This window comes from Hyperolius riggenbachi, chromosome 1, assembly GCF_040937935.1.
Source record: "Hyperolius riggenbachi isolate aHypRig1 chromosome 1, aHypRig1.pri, whole genome shotgun sequence".
NCBI classification, from domain to species: Eukaryota; Metazoa; Chordata; class Amphibia; order Anura; family Hyperoliidae; genus Hyperolius; species Hyperolius riggenbachi.
In genome coordinates this window covers 675,155,389-675,175,669 of record NC_090646.1, presented here as the reverse complement: position 1 = coordinate 675,175,669, position 20,281 = coordinate 675,155,389, and positions in this window count along the sequence as shown.

The window sequence follows — 20,281 nt, the reverse complement described above, 5'->3', positions numbered from 1 at the left end:
ACTTCATGCCCAGAAAGTGCATGCCACAAATCTCCATCAAATGCAACATGATGCTATCCTATACAAATGACTGACAGGTCAGTGTCAAACACAAAAATGGTAACTTGTTTTTCTAACCAAAAAAAATGGAATAATTGCATTCATCAATCATCATACACATATTTGTAAAAATACATATATACATATTACTCACTTACCACAATAGCAGGTGCAATCCGCTCCTCCTGGTCTCTCAGACTCACCACACAGACTCCACAAGTTCCTGGAAGTGACCAAACCACGGAATTCCTCCAGGGATCCGCCCCCACAGTGCATAATTGAAAAAAATCCGGAATTCCGGAAAAATGGGCGGAAATTTAAGAAAGTACGCTGTTATGACAAATTTAGACCATACACAACAACTTTATTCACTAACACAATCTTCATATCATCTTAAAAGGCAGAAGAAACCAAAAACAATCAGTAAATGAACAAAATGACGGAATGAGCAACGCTAACGTAAATTACGGAAGTCCGTAATAAAATACGGAAACATGCACACGGAAAATTCCGGAATTCCGCCGGAATACCGCGGAAACCCTCCGGAATACCACCGGAATGAACCGGTAACGGAATTCCAGAGCGGCGGTATGCGGCGGAATTACCGCGGAACACGGATTTGCAATTCCGAGCACCCCTGCTGGCCATTGGTCTGTGGGTGGTACCCTGATGAAAATGCAAGATCCATGTCTAACTGATGGCAGAAGGCTTTCCAAAACTTTGAAACAAATTGGACTCCCTGATCTGACACTACATTCTCCAGAATGCCATGCTGCCGGAAAATGTGCTGGATGAAGAGATCAGCCAATTCCTGGGCCGAGGTCAGTCCTTTCAAAGGGACAAAATGAGCCATCTTACTGAATCTGTCCACTACCACCCAAATGACCGTCTTGCCCTCAGACCGAGGGAGCTCACCCACAAAATCCATGGAGACATGGGTCCATGGTTCACTCGGGACTGGCAAAGGCTGTAAGGTAGGTAAATGATCATGCGCTCCCCATCATCCACAATAAACACGTTTTGGTAAAATGTAGGAGTATAGATCCCCTTTCGGGTACAGACTCACCAGATCCCTAGGTCTCAATCGACCAAGTCTCGCATCCGGGGGTGTTGCCCCCCCCCCCCCCCCCCGTCACCTCTCTGGCTATTGGTTATCCTCCAATGTTTACTGGCTCTGCTGGGCTCCGCTGGGCTCTCCTTCTCACTCGTGCAAAAAGTGGAAAAAGTAAAAAACAAGAGGACCAGCCTCTATTCGTGTATTACCTTCTTTTATTTTTCCATAAAAAGTTAAAAACAAATGGCAAGTTCACTTTGTCCCTCCATGCTGCTTGCTAAGCTATGAAAAAACGCCAGGCCGGGGATCACTCCAGTGACTCCTCTCGGCTGTACTTCCTGGCGTACGCGTCACACGCTACGCATGTACGCGTAGACGTTACTCAAGCCACGCCAGGAAGTACAGCCGAGAGGAGTCACTGGAGTGATCCCCGGCCTGGCGTTTTTTCATAGTTTAGCAAGCAGCATGGAGGGACAAAGTGAACGGTGAGAGGCGGCCACCCGGGAGCTAACTCCGCCTAGCCCCAAAAAACCTCTTGTAATCCAGCTGCTTTATGAACTTGCCATTTGTTTTTAACTTTTTATGGAAAAATAAAAGAAGGTAATACACGAATAGAGGCTGGTCCTCTTGTTTTTTACTTTTTCCACATTTTGCACGAGTGAGAAGGAGAGCCCAGCGGAGCCCAGCAGAGCCAGTAACCATTGGAGGATAACCAATAGCCAGAGAGGCGACGGGGGGGCCAACACCCCCGGATGCGAGACTTGGTCGATTGAGACCTAGGGATCTGGTGAGTCTGTACCCGAAAGGGGATCTATACTCCTACATTTTACCAAAACGTGTTTATTGTGGATGAGGGGGAGCGCATGATCATTTACCTGCATAAACTTTTACCAGTACAACCTGGCATATCCTGCAGCACCCCCTATAGGATTTCTTCATACTGGGACATTTGTAGCCAAGTGCCATTTGGACTTTATATACCCAGAGAGGTGGTTGTGCCATCTGGGGTGATCATAAATCAATTGTGAGTGCTGAAATTATCCTTTTTATATCTATCAAAGGCTGTAAGGTGCCAACAGGGGCCTGACGAGAGGGTTTATGTAACGATCGGTGTCAGCACACAGAGAGAATCTGATTATTGGTGATCTGCAATATCACCAAGAATACAGATTATACCTGATTATTGATGATCTGCAGAATCACCGATAATCCAAGTATAACTAACCTCTGGACACCTATATAGTGTGAGTGTTTGGTGCAACAGTAATAACTTTGAGTAAGACCACCCAAGGAGCAGGTGGTCTTTGGCAGTACGGGCGATACTGCCTTTTGGGAAACACAAAAACTTTCCAGCAGCCTGAGGCCTCCAAAGGGGTGGAGTCCCAGGGTGAAGGTTGGAAGGACCTGAGAGTGAGTGACACCTGACAGGTGGATGTCACTAGCAGGTCTGGAGACTATCTTTGAAGGAGGGAGATAGCTCTCTGGGTCGGGCAAGCCAGGTCGGCAACACACAGACAGATAAGGTACAAAGACAGAAGACTGATTCGGTATCCAAGGCAAGCAGGGTTTGGCAACAGGTAATCAGATATACGTAGGTACCGAATCAGAAAGCAGAGGGATAGTCAGGAATGCAATAGGCAATAACAGATATCAACAATGCCTAGTCTTGGGTGTGAGGTCTGTGGTCTCTACACCCTGGAACTAGTCTGGAGTATAATACGATGGTACAGAGTATTCCTAGACTTGGGTGTGAGGTCCATGGTCTCGACACCCTGGAACTAGTCTGGAGTATAACAGAATGATAACACAGAGTTCCTAATCTTGGGTGTGAGGTCCGTGGTCTCAACACCCTGGAACTAGTCTGAAGTATAACACAATAATAACAGAGGTAATCTGGCTCAGTGTGAATTCCCAGGTCCTCCTGGTTTTAACACACTGTTGGATCTGACTAAGGTCTGAGTGCTTCCACGTAAGTGTTCGCAACGGCAGACAACCAGAGAATGACCAGCAGTGACTATATATAGCGCAGCGCTCTCCGGCGCCACCCATCAGCGATCAACCAATAGCCACTTGCCTTGAGGTCAGCTGACCAACCTGGTCAGCTGATCCCTCCTCGTTTGTCATGAAGGTTCTGCCTCTCAGCGCGCACGCGCGTATTCCTCAAGCTGTGTGAACTAACAGACCCAGCTGCGGACAAACCGCCGCGCTGGAGGCGGAATCAGCCGCCTTGCCGCCAGTACACGCGGCGGCTTTTCCGCGTTTTATCACAGTACCCCCCGAGGAGTGGACTCCGGACACTCCCCACCAGGCTTTCCAGGGTGCAGATCGTGGAATTCCTTCTTTAATTCCTCTGCGTGCATACAACAGTCTGGCACCCAAGTTCTCTCCTCTATGCCATATCCCTTCCAGTGAACCAGATACTGCACGGAGTTCTGCACAAGCCGTGAGTCCAGAATCTTTTCAATCTCATACTCAGGTTGATCATCAATCAACACAGGGGGGGGGGGGGAGTGGAATCCACGTGCACCGCCGGCTTGAGTAAGGACACATGAAATGCTCTCACACCACACATGCTGGTAGGGAGATCAATGGCATAAGTGACATTATTGATCTTTCTGGTCACTGGGAAAAAGGACCCACAAATCTAGGGCCTAGTTTGGGTGACAGTTGTTTTAGAGCCAAATGTCGTGTGGACACCCAGACCAAGTCCCCTGGAGAGAATTCCCACTCTATGGAACGTGTCTTGTCAGCCTGTTTCTTCTGATTCTGAAAAGCCCTCCCCAAATTTGTCTTAACTATTCCCCAAATTTGCTTCAAGGACCTCCGCCAATTCTCCAGGGCTGGAAACGGAGTAGAAGCCACTGGCAATGGGGCAAACTTAGGTGACCTTCCTGTCACCACCTGAAATGGGGAAAATCCTGAAGAGGAGATTTTCAGATTGTCGTGTGCAAATTCTGCAAACGGCAAAAATGTAACCCAGTCGGTTTGTGCATCTGCAACATAACATCTTAGAAACTGTTCCAGGGATTGATTGATTGACTCTTTCGGTCTGGCCATTGGTCTGTGGGTGATAGCCTGATGAAAATGAAAGATCCATGTCTAGCTGATGGCAAAATGCCCTCCAAAATTTTGATACAAATTGGACTCCCCGATCTGACACTACATTTTCCGGAATGCCATGCAGCCGGAAAATGTGCTGGATGAAGAGATCAGCCAATTCCTGGGCCGAGGGGAGTCCTTTCAGAGGGACAAAATGGGTCATCTTACTGAATTGATCGACTACCACCCAAATGACCGTCATGCCCTCAGACCTGGGGAGTTCGCCCACAAAATCCATGGACAAATGGGTCCAAGGTTCACTCGGAACTGGCAAAGGCTGCAATGTTCCAACAGGTGCCTGACGAGAAGGTTTGCTTCTAGCACACACTGCACACTCTCTCACAAACTCCTTACAGTCTGTTGCCAATGACGGCCACCAAGCACATCTAGCAAGTAGATCCTAAATTCTGGTGGCCCCAGGATGCCCAGCATTCTTGTCGGAATGGAACAGCTGCAACAGTTGTAGGCGAAAAGGCAAGGGTACAAACAAAACCCCCTCAGGCTTCACCTCTGCAACATCCTGTTGGAATGGACTCAGAGTGACAGTCCAGTCTTTCCAGGTTTCAGTGGCTGCCAGGACCATTTTTTGTGGTATAATGGTCTCAGGGGCTGAGGGTTGTGCTGTCTCGGGCTCGAAACACCTGGATAAGGCATCAGCCTTGATGTTCTTACTACCAGGGGTATACGTGATTACAAATCTGACTCTTGAAAAGAATAACGACTCAATGTACTCCAAATTTTTGTGGTCAGTGTAAACTGTAATGGTGTGTTCTGCCCCTTCTAGCCAATGACGCCATTCTTCAAAGGCCAACTTGATGGCTAGAAGTTCCTGGTTGCCTATATCGTAGTTTTTCTCTGCGGGTGAAAATCTACGGGAAAAATAGGCACAGGGGTGAAGTTTCCCCTGCAAACCAGAACGCTGAGACAGCACAGCCCCCACCCCTACCTCTGAGGCATCAACCTCCACGATAAAGGGAAAGGTGACATCTACATGTCTCAATATGGGTGCAGAACAGAACAATTTCTTCAGAGTGGAGAAAGCAGCATGGGCCTCTGGGGACCAGTGGTGAGTGTCTGCCCCTTTATTGGTGAGACTGGTGAGAGGCGAGATCACCGTAGAGTACCCCTTTATGAACCTCCTGTAGTAGTTGGCGAACCCCAGGAACCTCTGGAGTGCCTTCAGTCCCACAGGCTGAGGCCACTCCAAGACAGCAGAAACCTTTCCAGGGTCCATAGAGAGGCCAGAGGTCGAGATTATGTACCCCAGAAAGGCGACAGAAGTCACTTCGAAAATGCATTTTTCCAGTTTAGCATACAGCATATTCTGTCTTAACTTCCGTAGCACAAACCCAACATGTTTCCTGTGTTCTGAGAGGTTGGAAGAAAAAATCAGTATATCGTCTAAGTATACCAAGACGAATTTGCCCAACATCTCTCTGAACACCTCGTTAATCAGCTCTTGGAAGACGGCCGGAGCGTTACACAACCCGAAGGGCATCACCAGGTACTCGTAATGCCCGTCGGGTGTGTTAAAGGCCGTCTTCCATTCATCACCGTCCCTGATACGCACAAGGTTGTATGCACCCCTCAAATCCAGCTTTGAGAAAATCTTAGCATTGGTGACCTGGGTAAACAAATCGTCAATTAAAGGCAAAGGATAACGATTTTTTACTGTAATCTTATTCAAGCCCCGATAATCGATGCATGGAAGGAGGCCTCCATCCTTCTTTTTCACGAAAAAGAACCCTGCCCCTGCTGGTGACCGGGAGGGACGAATAAAACCTTTAGCTAAATTTTCTCGGATATATTCTTGCATGGCCAATTTTTCTGGCCCAGACAGATTATAAAGATGACCTCTAGGGGGCATACAACCAGACCTGAGATCGATGGGACAATCAAAAGGGCGGTGAGGAGGGAGTTTATCTGCTGATTTGGGGCTAAACATGTCCGCAAATTCTGAATACTGGCTTGGCAAACCCTCCACTTGAATCTTGGTGTTACCCAAGGTTACCTTCGCTAAACAATGATGCTGAGAATGGGTAGACCAGCTCGTTAGCTGACCTGAAGCCCAGTTGATCTGAGGAGAGTGAAGTTGTAACCATGGCATGCCAAGAATGATCGTGGAAGTTGTCATTCGCAAAACCAGAAACTGTAGACTCTCTTTGTGTAACACCCCCACCGTAACCTTTAACTCTGGGGTCTGAGACAGAGGGTAGTCACTCTGCAGAGGAGAGTCGTCCACTGCAGTGACCAGAATCTGTTGATTCAAAGGAGAAATAGGAATCCCTAATTTCTTAGCAAAATCGTAATCCATAAAATTGGCTGCTGAGCCACAATCTAGGAAGGCCTCAGTGGCCACTGTTTGATCTCCCCAAGATATAGTACAAGGGAGGAGCACACATTTATCGTCTAGAGGTAAAGACTGCACGCCTAGGGTATTACCTCCGACTACACCTAGGCGGCAGCGTTTCCCGACTTCTTGGGACAATTCTGCACTCTGTGACCCTCCTCTGCACAGTATAAACAGAGCTGTTCCGCTTTTCTGCGATTCTGCTCCACCCGGGACAATTGCGACCGACCAATCTGCATTGGTTCCGGTGGGGGTGAAACGGGTGGAGGAGAGGCGTAGGAAACATATCTCACATTGTTCCTACCCCGAGTCTGTTTCCGGTAATGTAGACGACGATCAACCCTGATTGCTAATGAAATGGCCTCATCAATAGACTTTGGCTCAGGATGACCCAGCATTAGATCAGATACTGCATCTGACAACCCTGACAAGAAACAGTCCAGAAGTGCAAATGAATCCCATCTAGCTGAAACTGCCCATTTTCTGAACTCAGCTGCGTAAACTTCAACCGGATCCCTGCCCTGCCGCAAAGTCTTGAGCTTCCGCTCAGCGGTAGAGGCGATGTCCGGATCATCATAAATTATAGCCATAGCTTTAAAAAATTCCTCAACCGATGCTAGGGCCTCATTCCCTGTCTGAAGACCATATGCCCAGGTCTGGAAATCCCCTGACAGCAGAGTCTTAATGAACGTAATTCTCTGTGCCGCGGTTCCCGATGAATCAGGTCTCAACTCAAAGTATGATACTCGATTTCTAAAATTCTGAAAGTCAGATCTGTGACTAGAAAACTTTTCGGGCACAGGCATATGTAAGTCTGTACCTGGAGGAGATCGCACTATATTCACAGCCGTCTGTAGGACTTGTGCAGACCCAGACAAAGCGTTGATCTGGGTCTGATGACTGTCCAGCACTTGGATGAAATTTTCCACCGAGGTGGTGAGTGCATCAAGACGGCTGGTAAGTGCGTCCATTTGGTTTTGGTCTGCCGTTCTGTAACGATCGGTGTCAGCACACAGAGAGAATCTGATTATTGGTGATCTGCAATATCACCAAGAATACAGATTATACCTGATTATTGATGATCTGCAGAATCACTGATAATCCAAGTATAACTAACCTCTGGACACCTATATAGTGTGAGTGTTTGGTGCAACAATAATAACTTTGAGTAAGACCACCCGAGGAGCAGGTGGTCTTTGGCAATACGGGTGATATTGCCTTTTGGGAAACACAAAAACCTTCCAGCAGCCTGAGGCCTCCAAAGGGGTGGAGTCCCAGGGTGAAGGTTGGAAGGACCTGAGAGTGAGTGACACCTGACAGGTGGATGTCACTAGCAGGTCTGGAGACTATCTCTGAAGGAGGGAGATAGCTCTCTGGGTCGGGCAAGCCAGGTCGGCAACACACAGACAGATAAGGTACAAAGACAGAAGACTGATTCGGTATCCAAGGCAAGCAGGGTTTGGCAACAGGTAATCAGATATACGTAGGTACCAAATCAGAAAGCAGAGGGATAGTCAGGAATGCAATAGGCAATAACAGATATCAACAATGCCTAGTCTTGGGTGTGAGGTCCGTGGTCTCTACACCCTGGAACTAGTCTGGAGTATAATACGATGGTACAGAGTATTCCTAGACTTGGGTGTGAGGTCCGTGGTCTCGACACCCTGGAACTAGTCTGAAGTATAACAGAATGATAACACAGAGTCCCTAGTCTTGGGTGTGAGGTCCGTGGTCTCGACACCCTGGAACTAGTCTGAAGTATAACACAATAATAACAGAGGTAATCTGGCTCAGTGTGAATTCCCAGGTCCTCCTGGTTCTAACACACTGTTGGATCTGACTAAGGTCTGAGTGCTTCCACGTACGTGTTCGCAACGGCAGAAAACCAGAGAATGACCAGCAGTGACTATATATAGCGCAGCGCTCTCCGGCGCCACCCATCAGCGATCAACCAATAGCCACTTGCCTTGAGGTCAGCTGACCAACCTGGTCAGCTGATCCCTCCTCGTTTGTCATAAAGGTTCTGCCTCTCAGCTCGCGCGCGCGTATTCCTCAAGCTGTGTGAACTAACAGACCCAGCCACACCAGATGCACGCTGCTGCGGACAAACTGCCACGCTGGACGCGGAATCAGCCGCCTTGCCGCCAGTACACGCGGCGGCTTTTCCGCGTTCTATCACAGTTTACTCCTTGCACACACTGCACACTCTCTTACAAATTCCTTACAATCTGTTCCTAATGTAGGCCACCATGCACATCTGGCCAACAAATCCTGAGTTCTGGTGGCCCCGGGATGACCAGCATTCTTGTGAGAATGGAACAGTTGCAAGAGTTGTAATCGGAAAGGCAGTGGCACAAACATGACCCCATCAGGCTTCCCCTCTGGAACATCCTGTTAGTAAGGACTCAGAGTGACTGTCCAATCCCTCCAAGTCTCAGTGGCTGCCAGAACTACCTTCTGAGGTAGGATGGTCTCAGGGGCTGAGGGCTGTACTGTCTCAGGTTCAAAACACCTGGATAAGGCATTGGCTTTCATGTTTTTACTACCAGGGGTATATGTAATTACAAATCTGAATCTTGCAAAGAAGAGGGACCACCTGGCCTGGCGGGGACTAAGTCTCTTAGCACCCCCTATGTACTCCAGATTCTTATGATCTGTATAAACTGTGATAGTGTGTTCTGCACCTTCTAACCATTGTCGCCATTCCTCAAAGGCTAACTTGATGGCCAAAATCTCCCGTTTGCCTATGTTGTAGTTTTTCTCTGCGGGTGAAAATCTACGGGAAAAATAGGCACATGGGTGGAGTTTGCCCTGCAAACCTGACCTCTGAGACAATACAGCTCCTACCCCCACCTCTGAAGCATCAACCTCCACAATAAAGGGAAAGGTGACATCGACATGTCTCAGTATAGGTGCTGAACAGAACAGTTTTTTCAGTGTGGAAAAAGCCGCATGAGCCTCAGTTGACCAGTGATGAGTATCAGCCCCTTTCTTGGTGAGACTGGTGAGGGACGAGATGATGGTAGAGTACCCATTTATGAACCTTCTGTAGTAGTTGGCAAAGCCCAGAAATCTCTGGAGTGCCTTCAGTCCAACAGGCTGAGGCCACTCCAGGACAGCGGAAACCTTCCCTGGATCCATTGAGAGACCAGAGGTGGAGATAATGTACCCCAAGAAGGCAACCGAGGTTACTTCGAAGAGGCATTTCTCCAGTTTGGCGTAAAGCTGATTCTGTCTTTTCTAGCACAAACCTAACATGTCTGCGATGTTCAGAAAGATTGGACGAAAAGATCAGTATATCGTCCAGATAGACTAGCACAAACTTCCCCAGCGCTTCCCTGAATACCTCGTTAATTAACTCCTGGAAGACAGCCGGGGCATTACACAACCCGAAGGGCATCACTAGGTACTCGTAATGCCCGTCGGGCGTGTTAAAGGCTGTCTTCCATTCGTCACCATCTCTGATACGCACCAGATTGTATGCCCCTCTCAGATCTAGCTTTAAGAAAATCTTGGCGTTTGTCACCTGGGTGAACAAATCGTCAATTAAAGGTAAAGGGTATCGATTTTTCACCGTGATCTTGTTTAGGCCTCTATAATCATCTTTTCTTCTTTACAAAAAAGAATCCTGCCCCTGCTGGTGAACGGGAGGGGCGGATGAAACCTTTAGCCAAGTTTTCTCTGATGTATTCCTGCATAGCTAGTTTCTCAGGCCCAGACAGATTATAAAGGTGACCCCTGGGAGGCATACAACCAGATCTCAAATCAATGGGACAATCGAAGGTACGGTGGGGAGGAAGTTTATCTGCTGACTTGGGACAGAAAACGTTAGCAAATTCTGTGTATTGTTTTGGCACACCTTCAACCTGAAAGCTGGTACTACCCATGGTTACTTTCGGTAAACAATGATGATAACAATGGGACGACCAGCTCGTTAGCTGACCTGAAACCCAGTCTATCTGAGGGGAGTGAAGTTGTAACCAAGGCATGCCCAGAATGATGGTGGAGGTTGCCATACGCAAGACCAGAAATTGCAGATTCTCCTCATGCAGTACCCGAACACTGAATTTTAAATTTGGAGTACGGGACAAAGGATGTCTACTCTGCAGAGGAGAGTCATCTACAGCAGTGACCAAAATCGGTTGGTCCAATGGGAGTATAGGAATTCCCAATCTTTTTACAAACTCGTAATCTATAAAGTTAGCCGCTGAACCAGAGTCAACAAAAGCTTCAGTGGTAACAGTCTGACCCTCCCATGTGACAGAACAGGGAAGGAGCAGACGATTGTTGTCTTGAGGTAAAGACTAGGGTATTACCTCGGACTACACCTAGGCGGCAGCGTTTCCCGAATTCTTGGGGCAATTCTGCACTCTATGACCCTCCTCTGCACAGTATGAACAGAGTTGTTCTGTTTTTCTGCGATTCCTCTCCATCCGTGTCAACTTGGACTGACCAATTTGCATTGGTTCTGGCGGAGGTGAGACGGGTGGAGGAGAGGCGTAAGAGACATATCTGACCACGTTCTTACCACGGGTTTGCTTCTGATACCGTAAATGGCGATCAACCCGTACTGCTAAAGAGATTGCCTCATCAATAGTTTTTGGTTCAGGGTGTCCCAACATCAACTCTGAAACTGCGTCCGACAACCCTGATAAAAAACAATCTAACAGTGCAAAAGCCCCCACCTAGCTGACACAGACCACTTTCTGAATTCAGCTGCATAGACTTCTACTGTATCCTTGCCTTGACGCAAGGTTTTTAGCTTCCACTCAGCAGTAGAGGCAATGTCCGGATCGTCATAAATTATGGCCATGCACTTAAAAAATTCCTCTACTGACGTCAGCGCCTCGTGCCCCATCTGTAGGCTATATGCCCAAGTTTGAGCATCTCCTGACAGCAGGGTCTTAATAAACGTAATTCTCTGTGCCCCTGTTCCTGACAAATTAGGTCTCAGTTCAAAATACGACATTATACGAAAACCTTTCGGGTACAGACATATGTAAATCTGTAACTGGAGGAGATCGCACTGAATTTACAGCCGTCTGAAGGACCTGTAAGGACCCAGATAAAGCAGAGATCTGGGCCTGCTGACCGTCTAGCACTCTGATGAAATTTTCCACCGAGGTGGTGAGTGTATCAAGACGGCTGTTAAGTGCGTCCATTTTGTTTTTCAAGGTCTGCCGTTCTGTAACAATCGGTGTCAACACACAGAGAGAATCTGATTATTGGTGATCTGCAGTATCACCAAGAATACAGATATATACCTGATTATTGATGATCTACAGAATCACCAATAATACAAGTATAACTAACCTCTGGACACCTGACAATGTGTAAGAGTTTGGTGTGACAGTATACGAGCCAGTGATTCCCTGACTGCTGTAAATCAGACTCTACTGCAGTCAAAGGACACCTAAGAGATGGAGTCCCTGACTGGATTGCAGAGAGGTCCCTTTAAGAGACAGGGAGTCTCTGTAGACAGTAAGAGAGGTCGGCCAGGCTGGGTCGGCAACACACGAACAGATAAGGTACAGAGACAGAAGACTGATACAGTAACCAGGGACAGGCAGGGTTGGCAACAAGTAATCAGATGTGCGTAAGTACCGAATCAGAGAGCAGAAGGAGGGTCAGGAAAGCAATAGGTCATAACAGATATCAAGCATAGGCCTAGTTTAGAGTGTGGGGTCCGTGTTCTCAACACCCAGGAACTGGTCTAAAGTATAATACAAGAATAACACAGTATCCCTAGTCTTGGGTGTGAGGTCCGTGGTCTCAACACCCTGGAACTAGTCTGGAGTATAACACAATAACATAGTATCCCTAGTCTTGGGTGTAAGGTCCGTGGTCTCAACACCCTGGAACTATTCTGGAGTATAACACAATAATAACACAGTATCCCTAGTCTAGGGTGTGAGGTCCGTGGTCTCAACACCCTGGAACTAGTCTGGAGTATAACACAATAATAACACAGTAATCTGGCTGAGTGTGGATTCCCAGGTCCACCTGGTTCAACCACACTGAAGGATCTGACTATGGTCTGAGTGCTAACACGTAAGCATTTGCAACGGCAGACAACCGGCAACTGACAGGGAAGAAGTATATATAGCAGAGCGCTCCTCAGCGCCGCCCAGTCCCATCCAGCCAATCACCTGCTGCGCTGGGATAAGCTGATCGTCCAGATCAGCTGATCCCTCTCCTATTGGCATAAAGGGCTTGCCTGTTAGCGCGCGTGCGCGTAGCTCTCCATCTGTGTTCACTACTAGGCTCAGACAAATCAGGCGCACGCTGCTGCTGCGGCGAAACCGCTGGTCTGAACGCGGCCTCAGCCGCCTCGCTGTCAGACCGCGTGGCGGTGTCTCCGCCATCCATTACAATTTTCAGATGAAACCTGTGTCCTCGGGAACCGAGGCTCAGAAGGTCACTCTTATCAAGACTCTGCTGCATGCATATTCCCAGACTTGGGCTTATGGCTTACCTGATGAGCATCCTGCCCTTTCTTCTGTCCAGGAGTTTTTTAAGGCCATGGCGGTCATCTATGATGATCCAGATAGTGCCGCCACGACCGAACGCAAACTTAAAAACCTTAGACAGGGACGAAGTACAGCTGTAACGAAAAATCCGCAACACCGGATGGATTGCGGAAATGTGGTCGCATCCAGTCAGGCAAGCGGACTTTCCAACGCGGGATGCGGAAATTCGTCCGCATCCGCTGCGCAAACCCGTCCGTGCGCTCTGCTCCAAACTCACCAGCATGCTGCTCACCAGGGCACTGCCATCTTGCCTCTAGGGGGTGCGCGCGCACGCCAGACACGCCTTTATACTCTTAGAAAGCGTGTCAGCTGACCTGGAGGTCAGCTGACATTTTAGCCTGCTCTGATTGGTTGCTGCCTGGGGTGGAGACTTCTCTCCCAGGCAGTATATAAGGAAATGCTTTTCAGTCACACTTCGTCTGTGTTTGCGATACCCTGTGTCAGCACTCAGACCTAGTCAGCCTTATCTCTGGTATTGTGTTATATATTGGTGTATTGCCAATATATACACATATATATATACTGTTTGATTTATCGTGTATGATTCTGTGCCTGTCTTGACTACTCTTCTGCTTCCTGATTCTGTACTTCGCCAGCCCGTACCGTTATCGACTATTGGCTTCGTTTCCGACTATTCTCTTGTCTCACGTTTCTGTACTGCTGCCGCCTGATCTGTTGCCGAACCTCATTTTGTCTGACCGTTCTCCCTTCAGTGGAACGTCTCCCACTGTAGGGTTCTATCAGAGGCTTGCCTCTTTGAGACGACCGCCACTAGCAAACCCTTGCTGCTAGAGGCCGAGACTCCTCCACTCTGTCCTTTGGAGGAGCTCACACACAGGGTTCCCATTCAGAGGTAACCACACCTCTGAGGAATTACGGTGTGATGGATATTTCCACAGACTTGAATTTACGCTGTATATTATTATTGTTGTCTGCTGTTCCAGCTTGCTGGAGGTTGTATCTCTGTGCCCTATAGAGATACTCTATTGTACCATGCACCCTCTTGCATACGATTGTATCGTGTAACGCTATACTTGCATTATTGTTGATTCTGCAGATCACCATATAATCAGGTATAGCATCTGTATTATTGGTGATACTGCAGATCACCAATAATCAGAATATCTGTGCTTGCTGACACCAATCGTTACAACAGCAGAGGAGTATGCGCCAGAATTCAGGAAATGGGCTGTATCCTCTAGATGGGAGCGATATGCACTTCTGGACAGATACCTAGATGGGTTGTCGGAAGCAGTAACCAACGTGATGGTTAGTCATCCAGAGCCTAAAGATCTAGATGAGGCTATAACGTTATCTATTAGAATAGATAGACGTCTTAGGTACAATAAGAAGGACAGGTATTCTATGTATTCTAGGGCTTCAGGTGCGAGTAGCTCGGCAGCAGTTGAGACTGAGGAGCCTATGCAGCTAGGCCACGGGCGCCTCACGGAGGCCGAAAGGTCAAGAAGACGCAGAGAGGGTCTGCAGAGAAAGGGGCCACATTGCACAAAACTGTGGTAGGAAGTCGGGAAACTCTTTGGCTTAGGTGTGGTTGGGGGTACCACCCTAAGCGGAGTAGTTTCACGTCCAAAACAAGAAAAGATCTTATTGCCCTGCTCCATCAATTGGGAAGGGCGAAACTTTCCTACCACAGCATTTGTGGATTCTGGGTCGACTGCCAACTTTTTGGATTTGAGTTTTGCTTTAAGTTTAAATATTCCTGTACTTCCTGTAGAAAAACATTTGTACGTTACAGCAATTGACGATTCTCCTTTGCAAGACACCTGCCAGACACCTCCTCTCTCGCTTCAAGTAGGAGCTCTGCACAAGGAGTTCATGCAGTTCTTTGTTTTAAAAATGTCTACCTCTTCGGTGATATTAGGTTTACCCTGGTTACGGTTACATTCTCTTCAGTTTGATTGGAGGGATGGGCAGTTGACTAATTGGTCTCCTTATTGTTCCCAGCACTGTCTACAGAGTATAGCTTTGTGTTCTACTAAGGTTCATGTGGAAGGAGTACCTCAACCATATCAAGACTATTCTGAGGTTTTTTGTCCTCGGGCAGCTGATCAATTACCCCCCATAGACCTTTTGACTGCCTGATAGATTTGAAGCCAGGAATCATGCCTCCTAGGGGCCACCTATATAATCTCTCTCCCCCAGAAAAATTGGCCATGGATGAGTACATTAAGGAAAATTTACAGAAGGGTTTCATCCGCCCTTCGAGATCTACTCTGGGGCCAGGATTCTTTTTTGTTCAGAAAAAAGACGGAGGTTTGCGCCCCTGTATTGACTACAGGGGTCTAAATAAGATCACGATTAAGAATCGTTATCCACTGCCGCTAATCGATGATCTGTTTACACAAGTTTCCGAGGCTTCTGTATTCACTAAGTTAGATCTGAGGGGGGCTTACAATTTGATCCGTATTAGGGAAGAGGACGAATGGAAGACGGCGTTCAACACTCCCAAGGGGCATTACGAGTACTTGGTGATGCCTTTTGGGTTGTGTAACGCTCCTGCAGTCTTTCAGGAGTTCGTTAACGAGATTTTCAGGGAGGTACTGGGTCACTTTGTAATCGTATATTTGGATGACAGCTTGATATTTTCTAAAAATCTCACTGAACATCGCCAACATGTTAAGTATGTGCTACAAAAACTCAGGGAGAATCAGTTATTTGCAAAGTTAGAAAAATGTGTTTTCGAGGTAAAGGAGATTGCCTTTCTTGGATACATTATCTCCACTACAGGGTTGTCCATGGATCCCAAGAAGGTCTCTGCTGTAAGGGATTGGCCACAACCATCTGGGCTTAAAGCACTACACAGATTCTTGGGGTTCGTAAACTATTATAGGAAATTTATCAAGGGTTTCTCTTCTGTGGTCACTCCGCTCACTAATTTGACTAAGAAAGGGGCTGATGCCTCTCATTGGTCAGAAGAAGCATGTGCAGCATTTTCCTCTCTGAAAGAGGCATTCTGTTCTGCCCCTATATTACGTCATGTAGATGTTGCTTATCCATTCATAGTGGAGGTGGATGCCTCAGAGGTTGGAGTTGGAGCAGTATTGTCTCAACGTTCAGGACTTCAAAACAAGCTTCATCCCTGTGCTTTTTTTTCTAGAAAGTTCTCTCCTGCCCAGAGAAATTATGATGTGGGAAACAGGGAATTGTTGGCCATCAAGTTTGCTTTTGAGGAGTGGTGCCACTGGTTGGAGGGAGCAGAGCATGTAATAACTGTGTACACAGATCATAAAAATGTACAGTACATTGAAAAAGCTAAAAGACTCACCCCTAGACAGACTAGATGGGCTCTCTTTTTCTTCCGTTTTAATTTTGTAATTACGTTTATACCAGGGAGTAAGAACATTAAAGCAGATGCCCTTTCCCGTTGTTTTGAGCCTGAAACAGCTCCATCTCCTTCTCCAGAGAGTATTCTGTCAAAAGAGATCATCCTGGCAGCCACTGAAATTGTTGAAAATCTTGCTAGCCTTCTAAGTCGGGATCAGTGAATAATGGCGCACAGCGCCTATGCATAACAATGGCGCCGCATTAAAAAGATACGCTTATCGCTATTTAGCGTTAGTACTGCATAATAATGGCGCGCAGGGAAAAAAGAAGAAAAACGGCACACACTAACGTTATTTATCAATTGTGGCACACACTAACGTTATTTAGCAATAGTGGCACACACTAACGTTATTTATCAATAGCGCCCTACATAAGCCAAACTGCAGACGTTATTTAACTGCAAAACGGGGAATGGATTTAATGTAACACTGTCAAGGTTAGGGTTAGGCACCACTGGGGGGTCTTAGGATTAGGCACCACCAGGGGGGTCTTAGGGTTAGGCACCACTAGGGGGGTCTTAGGGTTAGGCACCACCAGGGGGGTCTTAGGGTTAGGCACCACCAGGGTGATCTTAGGGTTAGGCACCACCAGGGGGGTCTTAGGGTTAGGCAACACCAGGGGGGTCTTAGGGTTAGGCACCACCAGGGGGTGGTTAGGGTTAGGCACCACCAGGGGGTGGTTAGGGTTAGGCACCACCAGGGGGGTCTTAGGGTTAGGCACCACCAGGGGGGTTTAGGGGTTAGGGATAGGTACAGAGAGGGTTCTGTGTGTTAACGGTAAATAACAATAAGGCTTTAACGTCAAATAACAATAAGACTTTAACGTTAAATAGCGATAAGCGTCAAACGGATTAGCGGCAACACCGTGCGCCATTATTCGCAGGCGCCATTTTCAGATGGATGCTTCTAAGTCCTTTTCAATTAGAAGTCCCAGAAGAGAAACCAGAAGGGGTTCTGTATGTTCCCTGTCCCTTGCGTCCCAAAGTTCTGCAATTGTTTCATGGACATAAGAATGCTGGACATCCTGACATTGCCTGAACCCAGGAGTTGTTGTGTAGATCTGTCTGCTGGTCATCATTACAACCAGATTGCAGAGAATTTGTTAAAGCTTGTAGCGTCTGTGCTAGGAGCAAACCCTCCCGACTAGCCCCAGTTGGAACTTTACAGTCTCTGCCCTCCCCTCAGGAGCCATGGACGCATATTTCCATGGACTTTGTGGGAGAACTTCCGGTTTCCAATGGAAAGATTGTCATATGGGTAGTCATAGAAAGATTCAGTAAGAAGGCCCACTTTGTGTCTTTGAGTGGTTTCCCTACTGCTCAAGAATTATCAGATCTTTTTGTTCAAAATATCTTTAAATTACACTGCATTCCAGAAAATGTCGTCTCGGACAGAGGGGTCCAATTTGTCTCGAGATTCTGGCGGGCCTTCTGTAAAGGGATGGGTATGTCATTGTCTTTTTCATCGGGTTACCATCCGCAGACCAACGGTCAGATGGAAAGGACCAATCAGTCCTTGGAACAGTTCCTGAGATGTTATGTGGCGGACACCCAACACCAGTGGGCGGAGTTTCTACCATTTGCAGAGTTCGCACATAACAATCTCAGGAATGAATCCTCTGGGTATTCGCCTTTTCAAATAGTCAATGGGAAGTCTCCCAAATTTTCTCCCTTACCTGTGACGGCCTCTCCATTCCCTGTTCTGGAGGAGTGGCAGGAATCTTTTAAAATAATTTGGGCTAATTTAAAAAAGGCTTTTTGCATACAGAAGAGGCAGGCAGATAAGAGACGATCTGCGGAGTGGGAGTTTAAACCAGGAGACAAAATTTGGATATCAACTCGTCATATAGCTCTGAGACAGCCGTCCGCGAAACTGGGGCCCAGGTATACTGGACCATATCCAATTTCCGAAAGGGTTAATCGCGTTACTTACAAAGTTAGTTTACCTAATTCTCTAAAGGTGGGGAGAGCTTTTCATGTGTTGCTCTTGAAGCCGGCTGTTTAGGTGGATTCCCCCCCTCCTCACCCCCCCCTCCTCACCCTGTCATGGTTGATGGTGAGCCTGAGTGGGAGCTTAAGGAGATTTTGGACTCCAGACGAGTTTGTGGTTCGCTGCAGTATCTGGTGCATTGGAGAGGGTACGGTCTTGAGGAAAGATCGTGGGTCACAGCAGGTGATTTACATGCAGATAATCTTAGGAGACGGTTCGATGAGCTTCATCCTGACAGGCCAGGTGGGACGTGTCCGGAGTCCACGTCTAGAGGGAGGGGTACTGTAACAAAAATTCCACGATGCTGGACGGATTGCGGAAATATGGTTGCATCCGTTCCGGCAGGCGGACTTTCCAATGCGGAATGCGGAAATTTGTCCGCATCCGCCGCGCAAGATTCTCCAGGTGCACCGCGCCATACTCTCCGGCGTGCTGCTCATCAGGGCTCTGCCATCTTGCCTCTAGGGGGTGCATGCGCATGCCAGGCACGCCTTTATACCTCTAGAAAGCGTGTCAGCTGACCTGGAGGTCAGCTGACGTTTTTTGCCTGCCCTGATTGGTTGCTGCCTGGGGTGGAGACTTCTCTTCCAGGCAGTATATAAGGAAGTGCTTTTCAGTCACACTTCGTCTGTATTTGCGATACCTTGTGTCAGCACTCAGACCTAGTCAGTTCCCGTGTGATAATCCGGCAGGACCCTGGCTCTTGTCACACTTAGTCAGTCTTGTATTTGATATTGCGTCATATACTGGTTTATCGCCAGTATATACGCATATTGAACCGTATTGATTTATTGTCTATGACTCTGTGCCTGTCTTGGTCAATTCTTCTGTTTTCTGATTCTGTACTTCGCCAGCCCGTACCGTTATCGACTATTGGCTTGGTTTCTGACTATTCTCTTGTCTCACTTTTCTGTACTGTTGCCGCCTGATCTGTTGCCGAACCTCTATTTTGTCTGACCTTGCTCCCTGCAGTGGAACGTTTCCCACTGTAGGGCTTCTATCTGAGGCTTGCCTCTCTGAGACGCCCGCCCTAGCAGACCGTTCCTGTCAGAGGCTGAGACTCCTCCACTACTTCCCTTGGAGGATCTCACACACGGGGTTCCCATTCAGAGGTAACCACACCTCTGAGGAATTACCGTGTGGTGGACATGTCCACACACTTATGAATTTATAGTGCATTGTATCTTGCTGCATTGTTCGTGTGTCTACTACCTTTTTTGATCAGCCCGCATTATTAGCAATTCCGCAGATTGCTATATAATCGGGTCAATCCTTGTATTATTGGTGATTCTGCGGATCCCCAACAATCAAGGCTCTGGGTGTGACACTGATCTTGACAGATCGTTACACCACCCAAATGACCGTCTTGCCCTCAGACCTGGGGAGTTCTCCTACAAAGTCCATAGACAAAGGAGTCCAGGGTTCATTTGGCACTGGTAAGGGTTGTAATGTACCCACTGGTGCCTGGCGAGAGGGCTTACTTCTAGCGCAAACCGAGCACTCTCTCACAAACTCTTTACAATCAAGTGCCAGCGAGGGCCACCATACACATCTGGCCAATAGATCCTGAGTTCGGGCAGCTCCGGGATGCCCAGCATTCTTATGGGAATGGAATAATTGTAAGAGTTGTAGGCAAAAAGGAAGTGGTACGAACATAACCCCCTCAGGCTTTCCTTCTGGAATGTCCTGTTGGTAAGGCCCGAGAGTAGCCGTCCAGTCCTCCCAGGTTTCAGTAGCTGCCAGCACCACTTTTTGAGGTAGGATGGTCTCAGGGGTTGAAGGCTGAACTGTCTCTGGCTCGAAACACCTAGATAGAGCATCTGCTTTGACGTTCTTACTACCTGGTGTATACGTTATGATAAATCTGAACCTTGAA